The sequence below is a fragment of the Rattus norvegicus genome, chromosome 7 (genome assembly GCF_036323735.1).
Source record: "Rattus norvegicus strain BN/NHsdMcwi chromosome 7, GRCr8, whole genome shotgun sequence".
Taxonomy (NCBI): Eukaryota; Metazoa; Chordata; class Mammalia; order Rodentia; family Muridae; genus Rattus; species Rattus norvegicus.
In genome coordinates this window covers 80,542,189-80,563,945 of record NC_086025.1, presented here as the reverse complement: position 1 = coordinate 80,563,945, position 21,757 = coordinate 80,542,189, and the positions used below count along the sequence as shown (strand labels likewise).

General features: G+C 42.8%; 1 pseudogene; it reads right to left on the bottom strand.

The window, feature by feature from the left end:
• Nucleotides 1–15,219: 15,219 nt before the first annotated feature.
• On the bottom strand, nt 15,220–20,819 carry LOC102551754 (uncharacterized; annotated as a pseudogene).
• Between the last annotated feature and the right edge of the window lie 938 nt (nt 20,820–21,757).

The window sequence follows — 21,757 nt, the reverse complement described above, 5'->3', positions numbered from 1 at the left end:
CATCATTTGTGTGTGTGTGTGTGTGTGTGTATGTGTGTGTGTGTGTGTGTGTGTGCATTTGTATGTGTGCATGCTTGTGTGCTTTTGTTTGTCTACGAGAAATACATTTTTTTTTTAAAAATTAACCACTCTGGAAACCACCAAATTGATTTGGTGATTTCTCAGAAAATTGGAAATAGTTCTTCTTGAAGGTCCAGCTATACCACTGCTGGACAAATACCCAAAAGATCCACCACCATATCACAAGGATTTACTATGTTCATAGAAGCCTTAATAATAATAATAATAATAATAATAATAATAATAATAACAATTAATAATAGCCAGAAATTAGAAACAACTCAAATGATCCTATCCAAATAGGGGATGTATGAATGGGAAACTGGGAAGGGAGATAACATTTGAAATGTGAATAAATAAAGTAACCAAATCCCGTGGGAGAGAGAGCTCACCATTCGGACTGATAGGCACTCCTGAGACTGCAGAGCGGGAGAGACCACCAATACTGCCCATCCTTGCCCACATCCCTGGCCCAAGAGGAAACTGTATAGGGCTTTTGGGAACTGGAAGATAGAGGCACTCAAGCAGCAGGTCCCCTGTGGTCCAGACACCTCTCAGACCTGAAGGGACCTGGTCAATAGCGCCTTGCACCCAAATACCTTGGTAGGGAGAGCTAAACCTTCAGAGGGGCAAACATGCCTGGGAACCCAGAAGAGACTACACTCTGCCCACATTTCTTACTCCAGAGGAAAACACCTAACGCCATCTGGTACCCCAGTGCAAGGGGCTCAGGAAAAAGGCACCACAGGCCCTCCTGCTTGCCGCCCTCAGGTAGAGCTCAAAAGCAGCCCCCCATGAGCAACTTGAGCCAGGGGACCACAGGTAAGAAAACTTTTCTGCTCCAAGTGACCTGCCTGGTCGACTCAGGACACAGGCCCACAGAAACAGCTAAAGAGCAGTAGACAGGAAAGACTACACACCCGAAAACAGAACACTCTGTTCCCATAACTGGCTGAAAGAAAACAGGAAAACAGGTCTACAGCAGTCCTGACACACACTCCTATAGGACGGTCTAGCTACTGTCAGAAATAGCAGAACACGATAACACCAGAGAAAACCTGATGGCGAGAGGCAAGCACAGGAACCCAAGCAATAGAAACCAAGACTACATGGCAACATCAGATCCCAGTTCTCACACCAAAGAAAACACTAAATATCCGAACACACCAGAAAAGCAAGATCTTGATTTTAAATCACATTTGATCATGATTATGGAGGACTACAAGAAAGCCAGAAAGAACTCCCTTAGAGAAAGGCAGGAAAACATAAATAAACAAGTAGAAGCCTATAGAGCAGAATCACAAAAATCCCTGAAAGAAGTCTAGGAAAACACAATCAAACAGATGAAGGAATTAAAAATGGAAATAGAAGCAATTAAGAAAGAACACATGGAAACAACCCTGGATATAGAAAACCAAAGGAAGAGACAAGGAGTCGTAGATACAAGCATCATAAACAGAAAACAAGAGATAGAAGAGAAAATTGCAGGAGCAGAAGATTCCATAGAAATCATCGGCACAGCTGTCAAAGATAGTGTAAAATGGATAAAGCTACTGGTCCAAAACATACAGGAAATCCAGGACTCAATGAGAAGATCAAACTTAAGGATAATAGGTATAGAAGAGAGTGAAGACCCCCAGCTCAAAGGACCAGTAAATATCTTCAACAAAATCATAGAAGAAAACTTCCCTAACCTAAAGAAAGATATGCCCATAAACAAACAAGAAGCCTACAGAACTCCAAATAGACTGGACCAGAAAAGAAACTCCTCCTGTCACATAATAGTCAAAACACTAAATGTACAAAACAAAGAAAGAATATTAAAAGCAGTAAGCGAAAAAGGTCAAGTAACATATAAAGGCAGACCTATCAGAATCACACCAGACTTCTCACCAGAGGGTATGAAAGCCAGAGGATCCTGGACAGATGTCATACAGACCCTAAGAGAACACAAATGCCAGCCCAGGTTATTGTATCCAGCAAAACTCTCAATTAACATAGATGGAGAAACCAAGATATTCCATGACAAAACCAAATTTACACAATACCTTTCTACAAATCTAGCCCTACAAAGGATAATAAATGATAAAGCCCAACAGAAGGAGGCAAGCGACACCCTAGAAAAAGCAAGAAACTAATCATCTTGGCAACAATAGAAAGAGAAGAAAAGCACACAAACATAATCTCACATCCAAATACGAATATAACAGGAAGCAACAATCACTATTACTTAATATCTCTAAACATCAGTGGACTCAACTCCCCAATAAAAAGACATAGATTAACAAACTGGATACACAATGAGGACCCAACATTCTGCTGCCTACAGGAAACACACCTCAGAGACAAAGACAGACACTACCTCAGAGTGAAAGACTGGAAAACAACTTTCCAAGGAAATGCTCGGAAGAAGCAAGCTGGAGTAGCGATTCTAATATCAAATAAAATCAATTTTCAACTAAAAGTCATCAAAAAAGATAAGGAAGGACACTTCATATTCATCAAAGGAAAAATCCACCAAGATGAACTCTCAATCCTAAATATCTATGCTCCAAATACAAGGGTACCTACATACATAAAAGAAACTTTACTAAAGCTCAAAGCACACATTGCACCTCACACAATAATAGTAGGAGATTTCAAACCCACTCTCATCAATGGACAGATCATTGAAACAAAAATTAAACAGAGATATAGACAGAATAAGAGAAGTCATGAAACAAATGTACTTAACAGATATTTATAGAACATTCTATACTAAAGCAAAATGATATACATTCTTCTCACCACCTCATGGTACTTCCTCCAAAATTGACTGTATAATTGGTCATAAAACAGCCCTCAACAGATACAGAAAGATAGAAATAATCCCATGTGTCCTATCAGAGCACCACAAGCTAAAGCTGGTCTTTAATAACAATAAGGGAAGAATGCCACATATACATGGAAGCTGAACAATGCTCTACTCAATGATAACCCGCTCAAGGAAGAAATAAAGAAAGAAATTAAAGACTTATTAGAATTTAATGAAAATGAAGGTACAACATACCCAAACTTATGGGACACAATGAAAGCTATGCTGAGAGGAAAACTCATAGCTCTGAGTGCCTGCAGAAAGAAACAGGAGAGAGCATATGTCAGCAGCTTGACAGCACACCTAAAAACTCTAGAACAAAAAGAAGCAAATACACACAGGAGGAGTAGAAGCCAGAAAATAATCAAACTCAGAGCTGAAATCAACCACGTAAAAACTAAAAGGACTATATAAAGAATCAACAGAAACAAAAGTTGGTTCTTTGAGAAAATCAACAACATAGATAAACCCTTATCCAGACAAACAAGAGGACACAGAGAGTGTGTCCAAATTAACAAATCAGAAATGAAAAGGGAGACATAACTACAAAATCAGAGGAAATTGAAATTATCATCAGATCCTACTACAAAAGCCTATATTCAACAAAACTTGAAAATCTGCAGGAAATGGACAATTTCCTAGACAGATACCAGGTACCAAAGTTAAATCAGGAACAGAAAAACCATTTAAACAACCCCATAACTCCTAACGAAATAGAAGCAGTCATTAAAGGTCTCCCAACCAAAAAGAGCCCAGGTCCAGATGGGTTCAGTGCAGAATTATATCATAGAAGACCTCAGACCAATACTATCCAAACTATTCCACAAAATTGAAACGGACAGAGTGCTACTGAACTCCTTCTATGAAGCCACAATTACTCTTATACCTACACCACACAAAGACCCAACAAAGAAAGCAAACTTCAGACCAATTTCCCTTATGAATATCGATGCAAGATACTCAATAAAATTCTGGCAAACCGAATCCAAGAGCACATCAAAACAATCATCCACCATGATCAAGTAGGCTAATCCCAGGCATGCAGGGATGGTTTAATGTATGGAAAACCATCTACGTGATCCATTATATAAACAAACTGAAAGAACAAAACCACATGATCATTTCATTATATGCTGAGAAAGCATTTGACAAAATTCAATACCCCTTCATGATAAAAGTCCTGGAAAGAATAGAAATTCAAGGCCCATTCCTAAACATAGTAAAAGCTGTATACAGCAAACCAGTAACTAAAATTATACTAAATGGAGAGAAACTTGAAGCAATCCCACTAAAATCAGGAACTAGACAAGCCTGCCCACTCTCTGGCTACTTATTCAATATAGTTCTTGAAGTTCTAGCCAGAACAACCAGACAACAAAAGGAGATCAAAGGGATACATATTGGAAATGAAGAAGTCAAAATATCACTATTTGCAGATGATATGATAGTATTGTTAAGTGATCCCAAAAGTTCCACCAGAGAAAGATTAAACCTGATAAACACCTTCAGCAAGTGGCTGGGTATAAAATTAACTCAAATAAATCAGTAGCATTCCTCCACCCAAAAGAGAAAAAAGCCGAGAAAGCAATTAGGGAAACGACACCCTTCATAATAGTACCAAATAATATAAAATACCTCGGTGTGACTTTAACCAAGTAAGTGAAAGATCTGTACAATAAGAACTTCAAGCCTCTGAAGAAAGAAATTGAAGATCTCAGAAGATGAAAAGATCTCCCATGCTCATGGACTACCAGGATTAATATAGTAAAAATGCCATTTTGTCAAAAGCGATCTACAGATTCAATGAAATCCCTATCAAAATACCAATCCAATTCGTCAGAGAGTTAGACAGAAAAATTTCCAAATTGATCTGGAATAACAAACACTCAGGAGAGCTAAAAGTATCCTCAACAATAAAAGGACTTCAGGGGGAATCACTATCCCTGAACTCAAGCAGTATTACAGAACAATAGTGATAAAAACTGCATGGTATTGGTACAGAGATAGACTGATACACAAGTGGAATAGAATTGACAACACAGAAATGAACCCACACACCTATGGTCAATTGATTTTTGACAAAGGATCCAAAACTATCCAATGGAAAAAAGATAGCATTTTCAGCAAATGGTGCTGGTTCAACTGGAGGTCAGCATGTAGAAGAATGCAGATTGATCCATGCTTATCACCCTGTACAAAGCTTAAGTCCAAGTGGATCAAAGACCTCCACATCAAACCAGACACACTCAAACTAATAGAAAAAAAAGTGGGGAAGCATCTCGAACACATGGGCGCTGGAAAAATTTCCTGAACAAAACGCCAATGGCTTATGCTCTAAGACCAAGAATCGACAAATGGGATATCATAAAACTGCAAAGATTCTGTAAGGCAAAAGACACTGTTGTTAGGACAAAATGACAACAAACAGATTGGGAAAAGATCTTTATCAATCCTACAACTGATAGAAGGGCTTATATCCAAAATATACAAAGGATTCAAGAAGTTAGACTTCAGGGTGACAAATAATCCTATTAAAAATGGGGTTCAGAGCTAAACAAAAATTCACAGGTGAGGAATGCCGAATGGCTGAGAAACACCTAATGAAATGTTCAACATCTTTAGTCATAGGGAAATGCAAATCAAAACAACCCTGAGATTTTACCTCACACCAGTCAGAATGGCTAAGATCAAAAACTCAGGTGACAGCAGATGCTGGCGAGGATGTGGAGAAAGAGGAAAACTCCTCCATTGCTAGTGGGATTGCAGACTGGTAAAACCATTCTGGAAATCAGTCTGTAGGTTCCTCAGAAAATTAGACATTGAAATACCTGAGTACCCAGCTACACCACTCTTGGGCATATACCCAAAAGATGCCCCAACATATAACAAAGACACATGCTCCACTATGTTTATAGCAGCCTTATTTATAATATCCAGAAGCTGGAAAGAACCCAGATGCCCTTCAACAGAGCAATGGATACAGAAAATGTGGTACATCTACACAATGGAATATTACTCAGCTATCAAAAACAATGACTTTATGAAATTCATAGGCAATTTGATACAACTGGAAAATATCATCCTGAGTGAGGTAACCCAATCACAGAAAAACACACATGGTATGCACTCATTGATAAGTGGCTGTTGGCCCAAATGCTTGAATTACCCTAGATGCACAGAGCACATGAAACTCAAGAAGGATGATCAAAATGCGGATGATTCACTCCTTCTTTAAAGGGGAACAAGAATACTCTTGGGAGGGAATAGGAAGGCAAAGTTTAGAACAGAGGCAGAAGGAACACCCATTCAGAGCCTGCCCCACATGTGGCCCATGTATATGCAGCCATCCAATTAGACAAGATGGATGAAGCAAAGCATTGTAGGTCAACAGGTATCAGATGTAGATCTCTCCTGAGAGACACCGCCAGAATACAGCAAATACATAGGTGAATGCCATCAGCAAACCACTGAACTGAGAACGGGATCCCTGTTGAAAGAATCAGAGAAAGGAATGGAAGAGCTTGAAGGGGCTTGAGGCCCCCTATGAACAACAATGCAAACCAACCAGAGCTTCCAGGGACTAAGCCACTACCCAAAGACTATACATGGACTGACCCTGGGCTCCAACCTCATAGGTAGCAATGAATAGCCTAGTAAGAGCACCAGTGGAAGGGGAAGCCCTTGGCCCTGCCAAGACTGAACTCCCTTGAAGGTGATTGTTGGGGGGAGAGTAGTAATGGGGGGAACACCCATATAATAGGGGAGGGGGAAGGATTAGAGGGATGTTGGGCTGGAAAACAGGAAGTGGAATAACAATTGAAATGTAAATAAGAAATACTCAATTTAATAAAGATGGAAAGATAAATGGGGTTCAGAGCTAAACAAAGAATTCACAGCTGAGGAATGCCGAATGGCTGAGAATACCTAAAGAAATGTTCAATGTCTTTAGTCATAGGAAATGCAAATCAAACAACCCTGAGATTTTACCTCACACCAGTGAGAATGGCAAAGATCAAAAACTCAGGTGACAGCAAATACTGCTGAGGATGTGGAGAAAGAAGAACACTCCTCTATTGTTGTTGGGATGGTAGACTGGTACAACCATTCTGGAAATCAGTCTGTAGGTTCCTCAGAAAATTAGACATTGAAATACCTGAGGACCCAGCTATACCTCTCTTGGGCATATACCCAAATATTCCCTAACATATTACAACGACACGTACTCCACTATGTCCATAGCAGCCTTATTTATAATATCCAGAAGCTGGAAAGAACCCAGATGCCCTTCAACAGAGCAATGGATACAGAAAATGTGGTACATCTACACAATGGAATATTACTCAGCTATCAAAAACAATGACTTTATGAAATTCATAGGCAAATGGTTGGAACTGGAAAAATATCATCCTGAGTGAGGTAACCCTATCACAGAAAAACACACATGGTATGCAGTCATTGATAAGTGGCTATTAGCCCAAATGCTTGAATTACCCTAGATGCACAGAACACGTGAAACTCAAGACAGATGATCAAAATGTGAATGCTTCACTCCTTCTTTAAAAGGGGAACAAGAATACCCTTGGCAGGAAATAGGGAGGCAAAGATTAAAACAGAGGCAGAAGGAACACCCACTCAGAGCCTGCCCCACATATGGCCCATACATATACAGCCACCCAATTAGATAAGGTAGATGAAGCAAAGAAGTGCAGACCGACAGGAGCCGGATGTAGATCGCTCCTGAGAGACACAGCCAGAATACAGCAAATAAGTAGGCGAATGCCAGCAGCAAACCATTGAATTGAGAATGGGATCCGCTTTGAAGGAATCAGAGAAAGGTGGAAGACCTTGAAGGGTCTCAAGACCCCCATATGAACAACAGTGCCACCAACCAGAGTTTCCAGGAACTGACCCTGGGCTCCAACCTCATAGGTAGCAATGAATATCCTAGTAAGATCACTAGTGGAAGGGGAAGCCCTTGGTCCTGCCATGACTGAACCCCCAATGAACATGATTGTTGGGGGGAGGGTAGAAATGGGGGGAGGATGGGGAGGGGAACACCCATATAGAAGGGGAGGTAGAGGGATTAGGGGGATGTTGGCCTGGAAACCGGGAAGGGGAATACCAATTGAAATGTAAATAAGAAATACTCAAGTTAATAAAGATGGAAAAAAAAAAAAGAAAATGATTCCTTTGTGGAGTTTGGTTAAGTAAAATAGTAACAATTTAAGTTGAAACTATTTTTCTGTTAATTTTAAATTGAAAATAGAATCTTCTCTCTTATGATACATCTGATTATAATTCTCCTCCTTACACTCTTCCCAGTTTCCCACTCTCCACTTCCCCTCTTCCTGAGATCCATGCCTCCTCCATTTCCTCTTCAGAAAAGAGGAGTCTTTCAAGAGACAAGAACCAAAGACAACAAAACAGGACACAATAATACAAGGTAAAAGACTCATCTTGAGGCTAGACAAGGTAACCCAATAGGAAGCACACATATATAAGAGCAGACAAAAGAAACAGAGACACACATACTCTCATTCTTAGGAATCCCTGAAAAATACTGTCTTAGTCAGGGTTTCTATTTCTGAGCAAACACGATGATTAAGAAGCAAGTTGGGGAGGAAAGAGTTTATTCGGCTTATACTTTCATGTAACTGTTCATCACCAAGGATGTCAGGACTGGAACTCAAGCAGGTTGGGAAGCAGGATCTGATACAGAGGCCATGGAGGGATGTTGCTTACTGGCTTGCTTCCCCTGGCTTGCTCATCTTGCTCTCTTATGGAAGCCAAGACTACCAGTCTCGGGATGGCACCAGTTAAGGGGGTCCTCCCCCTTGATCACTAGTTGAGAAAATGCCTTAGAGTTGGGTCTCATGGAGGCATTTCCTTAACCGAGGCACGCTTTCTCTGCGATAATTTCAGTTTGTGTCAAGTTGACACATAAAACCAACCAGTACAAATACCAAACCAAGCACCTAGTGTACATATACACAGAGGCCCTTGGGCAGACCCATGCAGGCTACAGGCTTGCCAGTTTAGTCTTTTTGAGACTATATAAGCCTTTCAGACAGGACAGATTTTATGTGGAGATTTAGTGGCTACATTGGTGTCTATATTTCTCTTTTCATAGTCTCCAGATTACTTTCTTGTGCCAAACACACTAGAAAGTTGTGAAGTGCTTAATTGGGACATAATTTAAGAAGAGTGTTCATGAGACTAATACATGTTTCCAATTCTTTTGAAAAAGTCACACTGAGACCAAATTTGTTTCACTTAGTATAATAGTAACAAACTCTCATATATTGTTATTTAAAACATATTTAAGTGTCATATTTAATACTGGATGGACCGTGCCTTTTTAAGACTGTAGCAAAACACTGGATAATTAATTCATCTCTAGAGACTATTTTGAATTAGGGTTTTAACGAATTCCATTAATCTTTGGCTATTGCCTGAGTCCTCAGTCCTGCCTGATGTCTATCTTGGGGGCAATGGGTGAAAAGGCACAAATTCAATCCCTAGATTCCTAGATCATGTGAGAATACTTCAGCAAGTCCTTTTATTAATTCTCAGGGAGGACCCTTAATATACTCTGCCAGAATCCGATTGGTCCCAAGCAAGTGTGTCCGTTAAGTGGCAGTTCCTAATTGGCTGTCATTGCGTCACCAATCTCTTATTACTCAGGCAGGCTTCAGTTTGGCCCTTATGTGAAAATTGTCTCAGTGGCTGAGTGAACCCACTCACTATTTACCAGTGTTTATGAGGAAGCAGCCAATACCCCGGATATGGAGCCTTTTTGTTCCCCCTACATTTGGCATTTGTTGGGGTACAATGTCACTGGCTCAGAGCACAGGCTGAAGCAACATTTCTTCATTGTCTAGAATTGAAAACAAGAGGACATTGGTTGTCTTTCCTGATGCTACTAATAAGCATCTGCACTAGCCCTTGACCAAGCCAGCTCAGTCAACAGGGTCTGGAGGGAAGGAGTGATGATTGAAAAGCAAAAGACGATGAGAAAACACTCTAACAGGACTCTAGTCAGGTCTGAGGCTGAATATGGTTTTTTTTTTCCAGTCTGCTTTTATGTCATTCTAGGTACATACAAAGACTGTGGTCAGTCCTAAGGCAGAAACAAAGCAGTCAAAGAACAAACAAAGCATAGACAGAGTAGTTAAGGCAAACAAAAGTACAAACAAATGTCCCATGATTACTGTATTCAAGGTCTTAACAAGACCCATCAAGATACAAAGAACACATTCTTCAGCTGTATTCTTCTTAAGCATACTTTCTTGTCTTAGCCCAAAGTCAAATTCCTGCCAAATCTCTTGAAGGAGGCATCAAGAGCACTCCAGAAGACTTCATCCCAATAAATATTTTACTACCTTCCAGTAGTACCAGCCTAGGAACCACATCTACAAAGACTGGCTTAGTAAAAGAAAAATTACAGTCTAAATTATGGTTGGACCTATTGCTTTTCTTCCTGTATAAAGGAAAACAACAAATGTAAATTCCAGTTACTGTAGTTCTTAGGTTTGGGGAAAAATGTCTATTTCCCCAATTTTCCAAGTCTGAAATTTTGTGCAAAATTATAGTACAGATACAATTCCTAACAAAATTTTTTCATTTTGCTTGTCTCAAAATGAAACCAAAGAAACTTCACTTCTCATATTAATTGACATTAATGTTGTCCCAAATGATAAAGTTAAATTATCAGATTTAAAGTTGTTGTCATCCTAAATGAAATTATAGAAACAGTAAAAAGGAAACTCTAAACTTGAGACAGTTAAGGTTCACCAATCTCTCCTAACCTCTTCTTGGTTCTCTTCCTTCATGAATCATGCCTGTTATACTGTAGATGTAAATGTACATCTAATGGTTTAGTGTTTCAGAAACTGAAGCTACCATTGATAGCAATCATAGGAAATATTTTCATCCTCATAATTATTAAAACTGTTTTTAATAATTTGTTTTATTGATGTTTCTGCATACGGAGAAGTGAGTGCAGCAGTGTATGGGTAAAGGTTAGAGGACAAGATTGAGTTTATTCTCTTTCTACCTTCATGTGTGTTTTAGGGATCAAAGTTATGTTGCCAGGCTTGTGTGAGAAACACTTTTACCCAATGAGTGATTACCTCACTAGCCTCTTTTTTCTATAATAAATAGTAATGACTTTCTTTCTAAAAATCACATTTATTTATTAACTTTATTTATGTGGGGTGGCAATGTGGGAATGTCATGGCTCACAGGTAGAGCCTGAGAGCTTTTCAGCACATGATCACAGGAATCAAATTTTGATCATTTGGTTTTATGGTAGTCTACTCTGCTGAGCTACCTTGCAGGTACTGCAAACTGTTAATGAAGCTTAAAATAAATTTTCTTAATTTTCCTAGAGAAAAAGTTCATTAGAATGACTTCATAATTAGGCAACTTTATTTGGATTGTTTTTCTAGTGTATTATAATTCATGTAGGGAAGAGTTATATGACTTTCATAAATTATAATATACCCAAACATATATTTAGGGACTGTGGCCTACAATGTGGATCAAAATTAACACCTAGCCTTTCAGTGCATTCTACTAAGCACTTACTTTTTCCTCTTATAATAGTACTATTCAAATTTTCATCAATGTTTGCTAACTCTCTTATTGAAAATATTATTAATATATACTGTTCCATGAAAGTCTATTTTCCACAGAAATGTTTTTATGTTTTCGGCCTCTTTCAATTGAATTTAATTTCATCAATTTATTTTATTCCTCTGTCTGTTTCATTACTTTCTGAACTGTCAGAGTTTTATGGGTGTTGAAAATGTCTCTAGATTTACCCATTATGACTGATGCTGCCATATATTTTTGAACATATATATTGATATGTATACTTATATATGTTATAGCTATTGATGATTTGAAAATTGTTATCTAGGAATAGAAATGTTGAATCACAGAACAGTTCAGTGCATTTGCCAGAGGTGTACATTGGTTCCTATTTTTCCACATCATAATTAATATTGTATACAATTCCTCTCATGATGTGATATGTGTACTTGTTCCATACTCCCTTCTGTGTATTAAACAAATACACTTTTCTTAGATACTTCTTCCCCCATATTCTCATACTATACTTTTTCCATTTAGATGAGACTATGTTAAGTACTTGAAACTAGATAATACTTTCATTTTATTCAATCATGATTTTGACATATCATTTTTAAATAAAATATATTCTCAAATAAAACTTTTATTTATCATGTTGTTGCTATATTTTGCTTTTGGAGACAAGGTGTCAGTAGTGAAAGATGACCTAAATGTACTTATGTGGACACAACTGATCTTGACTATATTGTCCTGCCTCTATATTCCAAGTGCTTTTTTTACAGGCATGTCAGTGATGCTATTTTTATATGATGATGATAATATAATGCTGAATCTTATGCTTTCTAAACAAGCATTTAATCAACAGTATAAACTGAGATACTTATTTGCTATGGGAAAACTTACTTTCTCCTGCTTTAATCCCTACTCAACTTTGCTAGATACCTACACAATGTTGGCTAAAGTAAAAGATGGAAATCATACAATAATTTGAACAGAGGATATACAGTATTGACTTAAATACAAAAGGGAGTAATGAAGTATTGATTGTCATGATACAAAAATTATAGAAATTGAAAACGTATAAATGAATACTTGTATTTAACAAACTGACTTATAATCCTGTTACTGAGATACTACACTAGAGTCACAGAAATGAGTCCTAGCCTCTGTTGAAGAGGGTATTGAAAGACCCCCGAAGGGAGCCCCCCACTCAAGTCTCGGGAAAGACGCGCACCCAGTAGGACACAGACACCAACTTGCTGCAATCACACGAGGAAGCTTTATTGCAAGCGAGATGAAACGAGAGCTCAGGCCAGCATGCTGGGGTCGAGACTCATACACCACACAGGGAGTAGAGGAGTTCGACCCTGACCTGAATTTTCACAGAGCTTATAAAGGAAAAAACCACAAACCAGGGGGATCAGGAGGGAGGGAGGAGGGAAATTCCAAAACCATAGACTGCCCATACAGTTAGGTCATATGCTAGTCATGTGTAACACTAGGTAACACACCCAGGACTTTGTGACATTGTGATTAGGGGGTAGTGACATTTTACAGGGCCATTGGAACATTGTGGCCGGAGGCTATGGGTCATTGTGGCTGTTCCAGGAAACTTTTCATGCAAGAATGTTCCGGGAACCATTGTACAGCAAGGGAGGGGTGAAAAGTTCATGTTCTCACAGACTCTATACTTCTTCTTTTTGAGTAGCTAGGCCCCTACTTCTTCTTTTTGGGTAGCTAGGCGGCTTTTTATTAAATTTTTAATCCTTCATTCCCCACTTCTTCTTTTTGATCGGCTCTAATCTTAGAGCCATTGTTCATCCCATTGTAACTCTTGGTACTGTTGTCGCAGGACCAGTACCTGAACAGCACTTATTCTTTCTTTTATAAATGTCACCAGCCTATTGAGTATACATGGCCCGAAAGTAAGTAGAAGCATGAGGATTATAATGGGCCCAACTAAAGTAGAGAGGAGAGTGGTTAACCATGGGGACTTATTAAACCAACTTTCAAACCACCCCTGTCTGTCTTCTCTTTCTTTTTTCCGTATATCTAAGCGTTCTCTAAGTTTAGCCATCGAATCCCTGATTACTCCAGAATGATCAACATAAAAACAACATTCTTCTTTTAGAGCAGCACAGAGTCCTCCTTCCTTGAGGAATAATAAATCTAGTCCCCTTCTGTTCTGTAGTACCACTTCAGACAGGGAGGTTAAAGACTCTTCTAGTTTAGTTATAGATTGTTCTATGGATCTAAGGTCAGTATCCATAGCTGCCCGTAATTCTTCATAATATTGGGGGGTCTGAATTAATGCAGCGGCACCCGTACCAACTCCAGCCGCTATCCCCAGTCCCATGAGTACTGCAAAGGTCAAGGTGATAGGCTCTCTCTTCCAACGACCTCGGTGATCAAACTCATCTACAAAAGAGCTATCATCATGATATAGGAGTCTAGGAACGAGTTGAACCAAAATACAGTAATCTTTGGAAGTATTGAAAACAGAAGTTGATACACAAGGAGTGAGACCAGTGTTGCAGGCCCATGCTGTGTCTAGGGGGGGTACTAGATACTGATTACCTTCCGTAGGCTGGACGGTTTGTGTTTGATTACAAAGGTGCTGTTTATCATGAGGTACCTGGCCTAAACAAAGTCCACTTCCTGAGACTGCTGTTAGAGTTAACTTTCTGTTTTCCCCCCAGGGGCATTGAGAGGAGTCTGTTGTTTTGTTGTAACCCCTGGTCTGAGCAATACCTTCATAATATGGGGGGCTAGAGGCATAGCACAACCAACAAGACTGAGTAACGTTAGGATTGGTACGATTCAGGACCAGGAATGCCCCTTGTATTAAGCTAAACAGACGATTTTCAGTGTCCGGGGGTATGGGAGTATTTGAAGTGGAGGGAGGTTCTTTAGCCAGGACATTAGGACCTACAGGTTGGGCTGGGGGGCTACTGAGGCTCAAGCGAACCATGACTGACGATCCAGGCTTGTTATTATAGTTATTAAAAACTACCCCCCATCTCATGCCCCTCATCCATGTTTGGGTATCATAATTTTTACCAGTGTCTGTAAATTTGATCCGAATTCTATCTAAATCAGCAGAGCGACAGTCAAACCTTTTATATGGTTCCATTATGACATACCTCCCTGGCCCAGAGTTTTCAAAAGAAAAGGTAGCCCTGTCATGAGTATATTCGCTGTCCCATTTCCAATCACCGTCATTGGAAGAAACACAACTCCATTTAGCACAATAATGTGAGGCTGGTCCCCCACATATAGTCTGCTTATTATGCTCTGGGCAGCAGTAAAACCCATAGCTTCTTACTTGATTAGGGGGAATAGAAGTGGGGATAATCTGTTTGAGGCAGAAAGCTAGGTCAGGCCACCATGTCCCTGGCGGTGCTACTTTGGAAGTGGTGAATAAAACCTGATCCAGAGCAGGACCAAGAACCTGCCAGGTTAGAATTAAAGGCTGATGTGGGTTGTATTTTGGTAGGTAAACCTGACCTAAGTGAGGAGCAGTCTTAACTGAATCATCTGGAGGGTGCTCACGGTCAGGCCTGGTGGTCTTGGCGTTGAGAACACGAGTAGTAGCGTGGTCTCGGTTTGCATCAGCAGTAGCAGCGACAGCAGTAGTAGCGGCGGCTTTTGCGGCGGCAGCAGTCTGGATGATTTCCGGTTTCGCTGGCTTTGGTTTCGGAGGCGTGGGTTTCGGAGGCGCAGGTTTCCTAGCTGGAGGATTCGCAGCTCCTATGTTTCCTGGCCATATTCCTGCATCTTGGCTCTTCACTTCTGCGGCACAGGCGAAGCTTAAGAGGATTATCAGTAGTTGCCACCATCCAGTTGTTGTCTTCATTTTGGCTGGGTGTCTTCTTGACGTGGGAAGCGTGTATCCAAGCAGCGATCCCATCCACCTTTACTGCCGTGGGGGTGGTCAGCAACACCAGATATGGTCCTTTCCACCGAGGCTCCAAGGTGCCAGCTCGATGTCGTCTGACTAAGACCGAATCTCCAACCTGGAACCTGTGGGGCACCTCTGAAGTTCCCGGTGCGTAGGCTTCTTTTATCTGGTCCCAGATCTGTGTTCTGATGACTTCCAGAGCCTTTAGATGAGTAAACAAAGCAGAGGATGAGGAAGAGTCGGCACTGGGATCCAATATCCCGCTGGACTCAGTCAAGGGGGGCGGTCCCCCATGGAGAATCTCATAAGGAGTGAGGCCGAAACGTCCGGGTGTGTTTCGGACCCTAAGAAGCGCAAAGGGAAGGAGAGTCACCCAGTCTTTACCACCGGTCTCAATGGCTAATTTAGTTAGGGTCTCTTTTAGAGTTCTATTCATTCTTTCTACCTGTCCTGAACTCTGGGGTCTATATGCACAATGTAATTTCCAATCTGTCCCCAGTTGCGAGGCCACTCCCTGACTTACCTGGGCAACAAAAGCTGGCCCATTATCCGAGCCGATTACCTTGGGTACCCCAAACCGGGGTAAGATTTCTTCAAGAATCTTCTTGGCCACCACCTGAGCAGTTTCGGATTTTGTGGGGAAAGCCTCCACCCATCCTGAAAAGGTATCAACAAAGACTAATAGATATTTATTACCATATTTTCCTGGCTTTATTTCGGTAAAATCCACTTCCCAGTGGAATCCTGGTCGGTCTCCTCGTCTTCTTTTTCCAGGCTCTTGATAGGGCTTAGCGGCGTTAGTAAGTGTAGAGGCCTGGCAAGAATCAACCACCTGCCTAATTGTTGAATTTAAATTTAACACATGGTATTTAGAAGCTTTGACAAGTTGTTTTAGTTTATCTGCCCCTAAATGAGTCAACTGGTGCAATCTCTGAACATAACTTATTCCTTCTTTTGTTGGCAGGATCACTAGCCCATCCATAGTCCGCGCTACCCCATCAAAGCTGAATTCTTGAGCTTGTTTTCTGTAAACCATATTTTCTAGTATTTTAAAGTCATTGGCTGAATAAATGTAGTTAGAGTCATCAGTAACTGGAGTTTTTACTGGAGTCTGACTCTTTTCTGCTAATATTGTTACCTGCTGGGCCACCTGTTTTGCTACGAGGTCCGCCATTTGGTTTCCTTTTGTTATAGGATCTTCTCCTTTTTGGTGACCTGGACAGTGAATAATGGCCACCTTCTTTGGCAAATGTACTGCCTCTAAAAGGGCTAAAATCTCTTCTTTGTTTTTGATGTCTCTTCCCGCCGAAGTGAGTAGCCCCCTTTGCTTGTAGATGGCTCCATGTATATGGGCTGTAGCAAAGGCATACCGGCTGTCGGTATAAATGTTAATGGCCTTACCTTCTGCTAATCGCAAGGCCTGAGTCAAAGCCACGAGTTCGGCTTTTTGAGCTGAAGTTCCTTCTGGAAGACTACTTGCCCAGATTACCTGTTTTCCATCCACCACTGCCGCTCCCGCTCTCCTTTTTCCTTCCACCACAAAACTGCTACCATCTGTATACCAAGCAGGCACACCTGGCCATGGTCGATCAGTCAGGTCCTTTCTTGTTCCGGTTTCTTCCGCCAAGATATCGACACATTGATGTATTGGGGTGGAGTTATGTATCTCAGGGAGAAGAGTAGCAGGATTAAGAATGGCAGGTGGGGCGAAAATCACTCGTTCATTCAGTAACAGGCTCTGATAGTGGGTCATCCGGGCGTTAGTCATCCACCGGTCCGGGGGCTGCCGCACGATACTCTCCAGAGCATGGGGAGCAATGACAGTCACATGCTGACCTAGGGTAAGCTTGTCAGCATCTTTAACAAGTAAGGCCACGGCAGCAATGGCTTTTAGGCAGGAGGGCCATCCGCTGGCGACCGGGTCTAACCTTTTTGACAAGTAGGCTACCGGGCGTTTCCAGGGCCCTAGAGCCTGAGTTAAGACCCCGCGGGCTACTCCAGCCCGTTCATCAACATATAAGGTGAAAGGCTTAGTCAAATCTGGCAAGGCCAGAGCAGGGGCTGCCAGTAGTGCAGCTTTTATGTCCTCAAAGGTTCTTTGGTGCTCCTCGGTCCAGGTGAATGGGACCTTTTCTTTTGTAAGAGGGTACAAAGGGGCTGCCAGTGTTGCGAACCCCGGTATCCAGAGTCTACAAAAGCCCGCCGTCCCCAGAAACTCACGTACTTGTCGCGGAGTGGTGGGGGTCGGGATCTGCATCACAGTTTTCTTTCGAGCTTCGGTGAGCCACCGCTTTCCTTCTCGGAGAGTGTATCCTAGGTAGGTCACCTCAGTGCGACACAGCTGAGCTTTTTTAGCAGACACCCGGTACCCCAACTCACCCAATTCATTTAGGAGCTTTTTGGTCCCCTCACGACACAGTTCTTGGGTTGAAGCAGCAAGCAGTAGGTCGTCTACGTACTGCAAGAGAGAAATCTGGGGGTTTTGTGCCCTGAAAGGCGCAAGGTCTCGATGGAGCGCCTCATCAAAGAGAGTAGGAGAATTTTTGAACCCTTGGGGCAGCCGTGTCCAGGTCAGCTGGCCAGTGTGTCCTCCTTCTGGATCTCTCCACTCAAAAGCAAATAGTGGCTGGCTGTTGGGATGCAACCGAAGGCAGAAAAAGGCATCCTTTAAGTCTAAGACAGTGTACCAAGTCCGCTCTGGTGGTAGGGAACTTAGTAAATTGTAAGGATTTGGAACCGTAGGGTGGATGTCCTGTACCCTTTTGTTAACTTCTCTTAAATCCTGTACTGGTCGATAATCATTAGTCCCAGGCTTGCGCACAGGCAGGAGAGGAGTGTTCCAAGGGGATTGGCAAGGCACTAGAATCCCCAGTTGTAACAGTCTCTGAATATGTGGCCGGATGCCTTCTTTAGCTTCCCTACTCATAGGGTATTGTTTGACTGAGACTGGAGAGGCATCGGCTTTTAATTCTACTACTACTGGTGGTACTTGCTTGGCTAACCCCATCCCTGCCTGTTCCGCCCAGACTTCAGAAAAAGCAGACAGCCACTCGGGGGCTAATAAGTGTTTGGGATTCTGCTCATGGAAGCGGTATTCTTCTTCTAAACTTAAAACCAAACATGCAACAAGGGCCTCTTCCCAGGTTACTTTTGGCCCTTTTGAGGTGAACTGTACTTGAGCCTTAAGTTTGGTTAATAAGTCTCTTCCCAGTAGGGGCATGGGGCATTCAGGAATCACAAGAAAAGAATGAGTCACTTGGCTTTTCCCTATATCTAAGATTCGTTTAGTGGTCCAGGGGTAAAGTTTACTACCAGTGGCTCCCATTACCATAGTCTTCTTTTGCCCCAATTGTCCCAGTGGCTTGGTCAAAACTGAATGTTCTGCTCCTGTGTCTACCAAGAAATCAACAGGAGTCCCCTCCACAGAAAGAGTTACCCTAGGCTCGGGGAGGGGAGTCGAGCCCCGACTTCCCTAGTTCTCCTCAAAGGCCAGTACCTTGGGTCCTCTTTGTTTCTTTTTAGGACAGTTTCTGGCCCAATGTCCTTTTTCTTTGCAGTATGCACATTGATCATTTTCGAGCTGCAGTCTCTTTCCTCCCGGAGGTCTTCTTGCTCCGTTGCCCAGGTACCCTGACTGTCCCTTCTCTGTCCTTCTGTCACCTACTACTGCGGCCAAAATCTTAGTTAAGTTCCTCTCCTGCCGGCGATCACGCCGGTTCTCTCTCTCTTCTGCCTCTTTCTTCTCTCTTTCTTGTTTCTCTTCCTCTGTTTCCCTCTTATGATACACCTTCTCTGCTTCTTTTACTAGATCTCGCAAAGTGTAGTCCTGGAGCCCCTCTAACCTCTGCAGCTTTCTTTTAATGTCCGAGGCAGACTGCCCAATGAAAGCCATGGCTACAGCCGCTTGCTGTCCCTCCGAGGAGGGGTCAAACGGTGTATATCTCCTATAGGCTTCCATCAATCGCTCTAAGAAAACAGAGGGCGGCTCTGCTGGTCCCTGAAGAACTTCTCTTACCTTAGCCAAATTAGTGGGTCGCCGAGCGGCCCCTTTGAGCCCCGCCACTAGAGTCCGGCGGTATACTGTGAGACGCTCCCTACCTTCCGCAGTGTTGAAGTCCCAGGCTGGGCGGGTCAAGGGGAAGGTTTCATCTATAAGATTGGGGAGATTAGTGGGGGTCCCATCTGGTCCGGGGACATTCTTTCTGGCTTCCAACAGGATCCTCTCCTTCTCCTCTGTGGTGAAGAGGGCCTGCAGGAGTTGCTGGCAATCATCCCAAGTGGGCTGATGGGAAAACATAAGGGACTCAAGAAGCCCAGTCAAGCCCGAGGGATTTTCTGAAAAAGAAGGGTGATTAGTTTTCCAGTTGTATAGATCAGCTGAAGAGAAAGGCCAGTACTGCAAAGGGACAAGTTCATCGGGGCCTGGCGGGGGGCCACCAACATAGGCACGGAGGGGCAGGGCAACAGTGAAATCCCCTTCTGGGCTGCGGCCTCTCCGGCTCCGTGTCCCCGCCGCAGGCCCCCCCACCCCGTCCCTCTCGGCAGGTGCCGGGGCCGGGGGTGCAGATGGTCGCGGCAGAGGATAAGGGGGGGGGGCTGTGGCTCCGTCCACAAAGGGTCCTCGATCTCAGGGTAGATCTTTGGAGGTTCCGAAGGGTCTGCCAACGGTTGGGTCTGCTTAGGTTTAGCTGCCGCAACCGCCACTGTCACTCCAGACCCCGTGATCCAGGGCTTAACCCAAGGTGGGGGATCCTGGACTAGGTCCTGCCAGACGATGATATACGGGATCTGGTCGGGATGTCCTCCTACTTCCTGAAAGACAATGCGCTTAACAGCGAGAACAAGAGACAGGTTAAAGGCTCCCTCTGGTGGCCATCCTACCTTAAAGGTTGGCCATTCAGATGAACAAAAAGTCTGCCAGGGTCCCTTCTTAACATCTACTGAAAAATTGTGAGCTCTAGTCCTTACTTCAGTCCAGTGATCCAGAGTCAAAGTCAAAGGAGTCGTTACTTTCTGTCCCATGTCGAGCTCGACAACACACACCACACACACGAGCACAAACAAAAGAGAAAAAAGAAAACAAAACCGACGTCGACTTCGTGTCGACCAGAGGCACTGAAACTGATCGGCAGGTCGCAGACTTTGCCTAACAAACCGGTCGTCAAGGAGTAAAGTCTCCTCTGGACCTATCAGATGGGGTTCACCAGGCGTCCCTGGTCCCCCCTTGTGTCCTCCTGGGACGTCTCCCAGGGCGAACGGACGGTGGATACCTGGACACGTCTATCCCTATCCACTCCGCTCTCCTTCCTGGAGCGCGGTCTCACTGAGCGTCCGCAAAACCGAAACAGCGATCGCACCAGATTCCCAGACAGAACATAGACACGGACACAGACACAGCGCTGAGATAAAACAGAGAATCTTACCTCCAAGTGGGTCTAGGACCCCTGGGTGGTCGCGCAGATCCCGGACGAGCCCCCAAATGAAAGACCCCCGAAGGGAGCCCCCCACTCAAGTCTCGGGAAAGACGCGCACCCAGTAGGACACAGACACCAACTTGCTGCAATCACACGAGGAAGCTTTATTGCAAGCGAGATGAAACGAGAGCTCAGGCCAGCATGCTGGGGTCGAGACTCATACACCACACAGGGAGTAGAGGAGTTCGACCCCGACCTGAATTTTCACAGAGCTTATAAAGGAAAAAACCACAAACCAGGGGGATCAGGAGGGAGGGAGGAGGGAAATTCCAAAACCATAGACTGCCCATACAGTTAGGTCATATGCTAGTCATGTGTAACACTAGGTAACACACCCAGGACTTTGTGACATTGTGATTAGGGGGTAGTGACATTTTACAGGGCCATTGGAACATTGTGGCCGGAGGCTATGGGTCATTGTGGCTGTTCCAGGAAACTTTTCATGCAAGAATGTTCCGGGAACCATTGTACAGCAAGGGATGGGTGAAAAGTTCATGTTCTCACAGACTCTATACTTCTTCTTTTTGAGTAGCTAGGCCCCTACTTCTTCTTTTTGGGTAGCTAGGCGGCTTTTTATTAAATTTTTAATCCTTCAGTATAACTGACTCAAAGGATGTGGACAAATTGCTCTTGTATTGGTTGGCCTTGCAGACACTCATTCTTTCTGGGATCAGAAAAGCTGTTCATAGAAAGGAGTCTATAAGAAACACTATATAAATTTGTCTAAGGTCAGTTCTGGCAGAGAATTCTGGCACTGTGGGTTATCACCTCCTGGGATCTGTGAGGGACATTCACCAGGAAGTTTTGTGTACTTCAAGAGAGGAGAAGGTCCAGTTGGTGCAGTGGTCAGATGCAGAAACCTCTAAAAGGTAA